The sequence below is a fragment of the Ovis aries genome, chromosome 6 (genome assembly GCF_016772045.2).
Source record: "Ovis aries strain OAR_USU_Benz2616 breed Rambouillet chromosome 6, ARS-UI_Ramb_v3.0, whole genome shotgun sequence".
Lineage (NCBI taxonomy): Eukaryota > Metazoa > Chordata > Mammalia > Artiodactyla > Bovidae > Ovis > Ovis aries.
In genome coordinates this window covers 25,288,551-25,298,698 of record NC_056059.1, presented here as the reverse complement: position 1 = coordinate 25,298,698, position 10,148 = coordinate 25,288,551, and positions in this window count along the sequence as shown.

The following is a 10,148-nucleotide window of genomic DNA, read 5'->3' as shown; positions in this document are numbered from 1 at the left end:
TTATAGTGAAGTTGCTCGGTCGTGTCCGACTCTTTGCAACCCCATGGACTGTAGCCTCCCAGGCTTCTCCGTCCATGGAATTTTTCAGGCTAAGAGTACTGGAGTGGGGTTGCCATTTCCTTCTCCAGGGGGTTTTCCCGACCCAGGGATCAAACCCCGGTCTCCAGCATTGTAGGCAGACGCTTTACCCTCTGAGCCACCAGGGAAGCCCAAGAAATTATAGAGCAGAATTCAAACCCAGGCTGTCTGGTTCTAGAGCTCCCCCCTTCACCATGTTGCTACACTGCCTTGCTGACTTCCATACTCAAATACTCTCTGCTACACACAGACGCCCAATTAGACTGGAGCAGGACGTCCTAGGCTACTTCATCTGAATGACCACAAAATAAGCCATGTAACCATTTCTTGGTTTTGTTTTGTTTATATCATCAGCCTGCGTTCACATTATGTATTCAGGGATTAAAGAACATGAGCCTATAAATAATTATATTTGTCTCCTCCAGGCAAGCAGAATACTTCCAAAGCCCCATTTTAATTTTGCTTTGAAGCCTGGGATGAGAAACCCCGAATACTACCTCAAACACTGTGGGCCATACACACTCCTCAGCTGATTAGAAAACAGAGTTTCTGCCCATCAAGGCAATTATACTTCAAGAAGAAATGTTTCCAGCACTTTCCATATGGCCCTGTCTGTCATGACAACTCAACAGATTTTAGCAGTTTTGCCTTGCAGTTGGCAAAGCACAGAATTGAAAGGTCAGATGCCCTGGATGTAGGTTAAGCATAATTATTCAATGTCCTGAGTTCTAGAAGCTTACTTCCAGAGTTTTGCTTCTTCCAGAGAGTAAACCCTAGCCCAAACTCCCCACAAAGAGAGAAGATTAACTTAAAATAGGCACTTACCTCCAAATACCTGTGTGGCTCCTTTTCTCTATTCTAAGTCAATGCCAGCATAGGAAAAAAATTTGTAGAAAAAAAAAATTGGCCTTTTTCAAGTGAGGTCAATTTCAAACAAGTAGAGTTTAATTCAAACCACAAGTTCTACTTAAAAATCAAAAAAGCAGAAAATTTGGAGTAGGAAGACTCTATTAAAAAAAATTTTTTTTAAGAAACTCATAAATGGAAAAACAAGGACCAATCATAGAGTAAAGTAAGACTAAAGCACCAAGCTTCTGCTTCCTGGCATTTCCAGAGCTCTAGATTAGTATATGCTACTGTGAAATAATTTCAGTTTTGATGAGATAATTTTTCATCATTCATTAGCCATAGAGCCATTTATTCCTACCATGACTACAGTCATTTTTTTTTTACAGATGAACTCAGTGATTGCCTACCTGATCTCAGCTCTTGAGCAATTAGCAGTGACTAATATCACCAGCATTAACCCATGCTAAGCAAGCATACTTGCTAGACTAGGCAAGGTATACTCAGTAGATAACTTTATATGGGAATTAAAAGAGCAACAAAGGAAATGACTCATGTCGTTATATTTATCTCTGAAGAGAAAGTTTCTTAGCATTCCCTGAAAGTCTTATGTGATGTATCACAGTGAAGAAAACTTTAACATGATTAAAGAAGAATGATGTCCAGGCTATCCACCAACCAGTGAAAGGGGATCATTATATTTCAGGCCTCTGACAGTGGCATAGTACGATAGACAAATACCTCATTCAAAAGCAAAACAGTTATCCAGTGTAGACTACAAGACCAGAAATGAAGAGACAGGTTTAAACTCTGACTCAAACTAGACAAAGGGTTTTTCAAACACGGGCATTTTCGGGATTCTCTGAGGTGCAATAGGGGAGAGTCAGTTTCTGATTACTTTAAATTTGGAGTAAGTCTTCCCATTGCGTTTAAGTTGTGGTGCTGGAGAAGACTCTTGAGAGTCTGTTGGACTGCAAGGAGATCAAATCAGTCAATCCTAAATGGAATCAACCCTGAATATTCATTGGAAGGACTGATTCTGAAGCTGAAGCTCCAATATTTCGGACACCTGATGTAAAGGGTCGATTCATTAGAGAAGATTCTGATGCTGGGAAAGATTGAAGGCAGGAGGAGAGGGGGGTGACAGAGGATGAGATGACTGGATACATCACATTCATTCAACTCAATGAATATGAATTTGAGCAAACTCTGGGAGATAGTGGAGGACGGAGGAGCCTGGCATGCTGCAGTCCATGGCGTTGCAAAGAGTCAGACACAACTTAGTGACTGAACAATAACAAAGGCTTCCCCAAAACACCTGCACACCTATTTGCACACACTGATGTGAAAGAGGCTTTTCTGTTGGCCACTGCTTAATGTCCAGAGTGTGGCCAGCTGTTTTTCCTCCTAGCCAAGGCTAACACACCTAAGAATTACATCTGAAAGAAAGTATCGTTTTTGTTTGTTTGGTTGGTTGGTTTTTTGGCTGGTGGTGCCAAAGAGTGAAGACAGGTAACCTGGATGACTTCTTACAACTGCAAAGTGTTGGAGCCCTGGCTACCTGGCTCTGAGAGACTCAGACCCACACTCAGCTGATGACTGAGCTTTCAGTTCATGAGGTGGAGGTCACAGGCTCTTTTCCAGTGCTGGCCAGTAGGCTGTTCCACAGCCTCCACCAGCTGCCTGCACATGGGAGCAGCTGGTCACCATGGAGTCCAAGGAAATGGAGTGGCAGGATTAGTGTAAAACTATCTCTGTGAATAGAAAACAGTATGTCCCATGAGGATGAATAAGTAGCACTCTCTTCTTGTGCAAAGAAGAGCACGTTATCATAGAAGCGAGCCATGCACATCGGAGATGCAACCTCTAAGCTATGCCCTTAAAACTTGGAAGGACAGAAAGGGGCAGTTCATCACCAGAAATAAAATATTCATAGACACTCAAGCCTGCACACAGAGAGCAGAGGTGGTGCAGAAAGTCCTTCACGTCTCCCCTTGAGTCAGGCTGTGTATCTGGGGTTGCTCCTCACATGTCCATCCCCACCCCACCACTCTTCCGGGTTTCCTACACACTTTGCATCCCCCACCCTTGCCCCAAAGCCATGCCCTTTCTTCTTCCTTTTGGTCCCTGACAATAGTTTCCATCTTGTTTTCTCTTGAGGGAGTACTGGAGTTTTTGGTGTTTCAGATCTTACGGGATAAATAAAAATTGTCCCTTCTACATCAACCTCAAAGTGAAACATTGACAGGACAAATAAGTCTTCCTCTGTGGAATACAGACCACTTTGAAGAGCCTAACTGTCAATGTTTGTCCATCTCACCCAAGTCTGTCTGTTATCCTAGACCGTAGGAGGCGGAGGCCTGAGAAGGGTGCTGCTAAGGTTACCTCCTTGGTCTGAGAAAGCAGGTCAGGGAATAGGCCTCCTTAGGGTTTCACAAGTTAAAGTAAGTTTTTTCCAGTTGGTAATGAAACAGAGTTTACATCATCAGTCAGCTCAGCTGCCTGTCTATGGAATAACATGAATAACTTACTTCTAAGACTTTAGAAAGAAAGCTTGTTTTGCCTTTTAATTCTTGATATTGCATCGCAAGGGCTAAAAATCATGTTCCTGTTCTGTATTACTTTGGTAAATATTTTTTCTCCCCGCATTTCTGATTTCAGACTGTAGTGATTTCAAACAGGAGCCTCTATAGATACACTCATATTTTATTTTTCAGCTTTCTATTTTCTATGAATACTTGAAATCATTATGAAAATTAAGATCTCATTTCTTTCTTTACTCCAAATCTGTTCAAAACTCAGGTACTGAGATGCAAATTAAGCAACTTTTGAGAAAATAATGTGACAGCTTCTGTCTATCATATGTAATACGACTATTAGGGTTCAATAATATATATACAGGAATGTTTATTGCACTGTGTTTGATAGCAAAACAAATTGGAAATCACATAAATATCAACCAGTAGAGGACAATTGATTGATTACAGAGCACACATACTCTGACTCATTGCACAGACACTAAATACATAGAAACATACGTTCCAGTCTTTGAAGAATGGCCATGAAAAGTCAATTACAGAATAAAAATGTACGCGTATGAATCTGTTTCAAATACAATAATCAAACTCACTTAGTGAGCACAGTTCATGTTGTTCATAGTTGAATCAACCAAAAAATAGATAGAAGCATAACACCAAACTATCATTGTTTATGTATACGTAGGGAGATAAGATTGAACAGTTATGATTAAATCTTCGTTCATGCAGCTCAGTATTGTTTGAACTGTTACAACAATTATGTTTTTCTTGTATAATAAAAAAAATTATTTTGGAAATCTTCACTTCTCTATAAACATTCCTTGAGCCCAAGCAGCTTCGTGTGGAAACAAAGACAACTCAGGCTGCAGTAGACCAAAGCGACTTTTCAGTTTTACTTCCTCATTTGACTTAGCTAATTGACTGATTTAAATTTTGGTCGTGCTGGGTCTTCATTGCTGTGGGTCGGCTTTCTCTATTTGCGGTGAACGGGGGCTACTCCCTGTTGCCGTGCGCAGGCTTCTCGTTGCGGAGGCTTCTCCTGTCGTGGAGCCTGGGCTCTATCTAGGCACATGGGTTTCAGCAGTTGCATCACGAGGGCCCAGCAGGTGCAGCGTGCAGGCTCCAGGCTGTGAGGGCTCCGGTAGTTGTGGCACGTGGGCTTTAATTGCTCCACAGCGTGTGGGATCGTCCCGAACTAGGGATCAAAGGCATGTGCCCTGCGTTGGCAGGCAGATTCTCATCCACTGAGCCACCAGCGAAGTCCTTACTTCCTTATTTTATTAACGTAGGAAACGAAGTTCAGAGACTGTAAGAGACTTGCCCAAGGTCACATAGGGATGAGCCGCAGACAAAGAGTGGAATCCATTTCTCCTGACTCCAAATTCAGGGCTTGCTCCTGTGTTGCTTAAGCTTTGTCCTCAAAGTAACCAAAGGGAATAGGAAACCAAGTCACAGTCTCAAACAACTGGAGTATGTTCCCTAAGAATAAATAATTTTATTGTGGAGTTATGTTTTACCTTCAAAATCAGTGTTGGTTAGATAAACAAACCATAGCCACATGCAGCAATATAGATGTACCTCAAAAATGTAATGTTAAAAGAAGCTAGATGTAAAGAGAATATACTAGATGATTCTATTTATTTAAAAATCGGAAACAGGACAAATTGAATCACTGGTGTTGGAAGTCAGTCTGGATGGTGGTGACCTTTAGGGGACAGTGTCAGAGAAAGGCCAGTGAGAATCTCGAGTGCAGAAGTTACCTTCTGGTTTTCAGTCCACATGCTGATCACATGGATGTGTTTACTTTGTGAAACTATATTCAGCTGTACCCTTATGATTGTTCACTTTTCTGTACACATTTTATACAATATATTCATTAAAAATTCAAAAAATTATTTTACTTTTATTTTTGGGCCACACCCTTGGCATGTGGGATCTTAGTTTGCTGACCAGAGATTGAACACACACCTCCCTTTACTGGATGTTCAGTCTTAACCACTGGACCACCAGGGAGGTCCTATGTTCATCAAAAATTGATGTGATGTTTACAACCAGAGTATACTCATATATAATTTCATATATGTATTTTCAAATGTTGAAAAGAAAAGGTGATAGCTTGTCAAAATATGCATTATTTGTCCCTTCACATACCCCTTATCAAACTCCAGGGTGTCTCCAGAGGCGTGGGCACCCAGGTATTGATGAGAAGTGAGGCATCATGGGCATCTCTGGCTGCAGGAGGGAGTCAGGATATTTTAGGCCAAGCAACAGAGTGTTCCAAAGCTTGGGCACTGGAGTTACACTGCCTGAGTTTGAATAATGGCTCCACCTCTCCTAGCAGCACAACTGAGGACAAGTAATTTAACTTCCCTTTACTCCAATAGGGTACATGTTAATAGAGCTGTGAGAATCAAACTGGATAATCCACTTAAAGCACTTAGCACAGGGCCTGGCCTGTTGAAGGCATGGGATAAATGTTAATTATTGCCAAATCTTGTTAAGCTGTGTGGGAATGTTAACCCTTCCCTACCTATATGTGTATCTCTCATGTCCACCTCCCAACCAGAACACCACATACTGCTTTATACATATCAGTTCAGTTAAGTCACTCAGTCGTGTCCGACTCTGCGACTCCATGAACCGCAGCACGCCAGGCCTCCCTGTCCATCACCAACTCCTGGAGTCCACTCAAACCCATGTCCATCGAGTCGGTGATGCCATCCAACCATCTCATCCTCTGTCGTCCCCTTCTCCTCCTGCTCTCAATCTTTCCCAGCATCAGGGTCTTTTCAAATGAGTCAGCTCTTCACATCAGGTGGCCAAAGTATTGGAGTTTCAGCTTCAACATCAGTCCTTCCAATGAACACCCAGGACTGATCTCCTTTAGGATGGAATGGTTGGATCTCCTTGCAGTCCAAGGGACTCTCAAGAGTCTTCTCCAACACCACAGTTCCAAAGCATCAATTTTTCGATGCTCAGCTTTCTTTATAGTCCAACTCTCACATCCATATGTGACCACTGGAAAAACCATAGCCTTGACTAGATGGACCTTTGTTGGCAAAGTAATGTCTCTGCTTTTTAATATGCTGTCTAGGTTGGTCATAACTTTCCTTCCAAGGAGCAAGCAACTTTTAATTTCTTGGCTGCAATCACCATCTGCAATGATTTTGGAACCACCCAAAATAAAGTCAGCCACTGTTTCCACTGTTTCCCCATCTATTTCCCATGAAGTGATGGGACCAGATGCCATGATCTTCGTTTTCTGAATGTTGAGCTTTAAGCCGACTTTTTCACTCTCCACTTTCACTTTCATCAAGAGGCTCTTTAGTTCTTCTTCACTTTCTGCCATAAGGGTGGTGTCATCTGCATATCTGAGGTTATTGCTATTTCTCCTGGCAATCTTGATTCCAGCTTGTGTTTCTTCCAGCCCAGTGTTTCTCATGATGTACTCTGCATATAAGTTAAACAAGCAGGGTGACAATATACAGCCTTGATGTACTCCTTTTCCTATTTGGAACCAGTCTGTTGTTCCATGTCCAGTTCTAACTGTTGCTTCCTGACCTGCATACAGATTTCTCAAGAGGCAGGTCACGTGATCTGGTATTCCCATCTCTTTCAGAATTTTCCATAGTTTATTGTGATCCACATAGTCAAAGGGTTTGGCATAGTCAATAAAGCAGAAATAGATGTTCTTCTGGAACTCTCTTGCTTTTTCCATGGTTCAGCGGATGTTGGCAATTTGATCTCTGGTTCCTCTGCCTCTTTGAAAACCAGCTTGAACATCTGGAAATTCACGGTTCATGTATTGCTGAAGCCTGGCTTGGAGAATTTTGAGCATTACTTTGCTAGCATGTGAGATGAGTGCAATTGTGCAGTAGTTTGAGCATTCTTTGGCATTGCCTTTCTTTGGGATTGGAATGAAAACTGACCTTTTCCAGTCCTGAGGCCACTGCTGAGTTTTCCAAATTTGCTGGCATATTGAGTGCAGCACTTTCACAGCATCATCTTTCAGGATTTGAAACAGCCTAACTGGAATTCCATCACCTCCACTAGCTTTGTTCGTAGTGTTGCTTCCTAAGGCCCGCTTGATTTCACATTCCAGGATGTCTGGCTCTAGGTGAGTGATCACACCATGGTGATTATCTGGGTCATGAAGATCTTTTTTGTACAGTTCTTCTGTTTATTCTTGCCACCTCTTTTAATATCTTCTGCTTCTGTTAGGTCCATACCATTTCTGTCCTTTATTGTGCCCATCTTTGCATGAAATATTCCCTTGGTATCTCTAATTTTCTTGAAGAGATCTCTAGTCTTTCCCATTCTATTGTTTTCCTCTATTTCTTTGCACTGATTGCTGAGGAAGGCTTTCTTATCTTTCCTTGCTATTCTTTGGAACTCTATATTCAAATGGGTATATCTTTCCTTTTCTCTTTTGCTTTTTGCTTCTCTTCTTTTCACAGCTGTTTGTTAGGCCTCCTCAGACAGCCATTTTGCTTTTTTGCATTTCTTTTTCTTGGGGATGGTCTTGGTTTCTGTCTCCTGTACAATGTCACGAACCTCCATCCATAGTTCATCAGGCACTCTATCTATCAGATCTAGTCCCTTAAATCTATTTCTCATTTCCACTGTATAATCATAAGGGATTTGATTTAGGTCATACCTGAATGGTCTAGTGGTTTTCTCCACTTTTTTCAAGTTAAGTCTGAATTTGGCAATAAGAAGTTCATTATCTGAGCCACAATCAACTCTCGATCTTGTTTTGGCTGACTGTATAGAGCTCCTCCATCTTTGGCTGCAAAGAATATAATCAATCTGATTTCAGGGTCGACCATCTGGTGATGTCCACATATCAGATGCTCAATATCCCTGAACTGAATCCAACGCTTCCCCTTGGTCTATAGGAGAAAGTCCAATATCCTAGTTTTCATTTAAGATTGTTCCTCATTTCATCCCCATCTGTTTTCCAGCTTCAGTTTCTTCACTCTTCCATATTAACCTCCTGTCCCAATCATACAAGTCTACAACCATTCCCAGCTACGCCTTACACTTTTGTATCTCAGAATCTTTCATTGCTTATGTAAACTTGCACTGTCCCCACTTCCCAAGACATCCTTCCTGCTCTTCCATACCTTCTATAACAGTTTTTTAAGACCCAGATTAAATTGATCTCCTATAGCAATGCTTCTAATCTTTTCTGTTTTACAAAACCCTTTGCAAATTTGACAATTGCAATTTGACAGTTTCTCTCTTCTAGGAAAAAAATATGTGCATTCATAGAAACAAACTATCTGATTCTGGGGGTTTGTGATCCCCCTGAACCCTGGTCTAGCCTTCAACCTGTGGTCCTTGGACTCCAACACCATTACAAAGTGACTCTTGTTCTCAATACCCATAGCAATCACTATCTGAACTAATAAATGGTCCCTTCTTTTGACATTTATTTTCACTTTCTTGCATGTTTTTTCTCATACTCAGAATGCAATTTTTTTAAGGAGAAAGGATTTGTCTCACATATCTGTTTGCCCTCAATGGCTAGGCAGTATGCCTTATATATAGTGAGTCCGCAGTAAAAATGTGTGGACTAACTGTTCACTTATCATCTGCTATTATTATCCTCTTCTTAGGTGATCTCATCCTGGCCCATGGTCTTAAATGCTTTACATTTGGGACTTCCCTTGTGGTGCAGTGGTTAAGAATCTGCCTTCCAATGCAAGGGATGTGGGTTTGATCCCACATGCCACGGGGCAACTAGACCCGTGCACCTTAACTAGAGAATCCAACCCACATGCTGCAACTAAGACCTGAGGCAGGAAAAATAAAAATAAATAAATGAGTTACATTTGTTGGGGCCTGTCAGTATTATGCCTTCAGCCTAGACATCATCCCTAAATTCCAGATTCATATACCAGGAAGGCTCCTTGAATGTCCAATAGGCATCACAGATATAAAATATCAAGAAGGGAACTCTTTGTTCACACCACCCTTCCCTTTCCCCAGATATTTCCATCTCAGGATTTTCCATCTCAATAGTGGTACATCCATCAGTTGAGAGCTGGGCCCTCCCTTTTACTCTGTTCATCTCTACCCATTCTTATAGTATTAGTCACTCAGTAGTGTCCAGCTCTTTGTGACCCCATGGACTGTAACCATCAAGCTCCTCTGTCCATGGAATTCTCCAGGCAAGAATGCTGGAGTGGGTTGCCATTTCCTCCTCCAGGGGATCTTCCTGACCCAGGAATTGAACCCATGTCTATTCGTGTCTCCTGCATTGAAGGCGGATTATTTACCGCTGAGACACCAGGGAAGCCCATTAATCAGCTATACTCTAATATCAAATAAAAACTGAAAACATAAAGTTGGCCTCAGAATGACCATGGACCCCATTACTTTGTATATTCCATTTTACTCCGATCCAGTTACCTTTATAAGATGTATGTCTGTAGTTATGGCTCATCTTTTCCATCAGAATTTAAATACTCTGCAGGCAGGGGTCATGCCTGACTTGTTTGTTGCTTCAAACCCAACATCTTGGAAAATATAAGCTCCACAAGGGCATAGATTTTCTTTTCTCTTTTACTTTTTTGTTCTCTAATATTGTCCCTGGTGCCTAAAAAGTTCCTGCCACATAGTAAGCACACAACAAATCTCTGCTGAATGAAGAGTAGGGACTCAGTAAATGCTGTTTTGTCT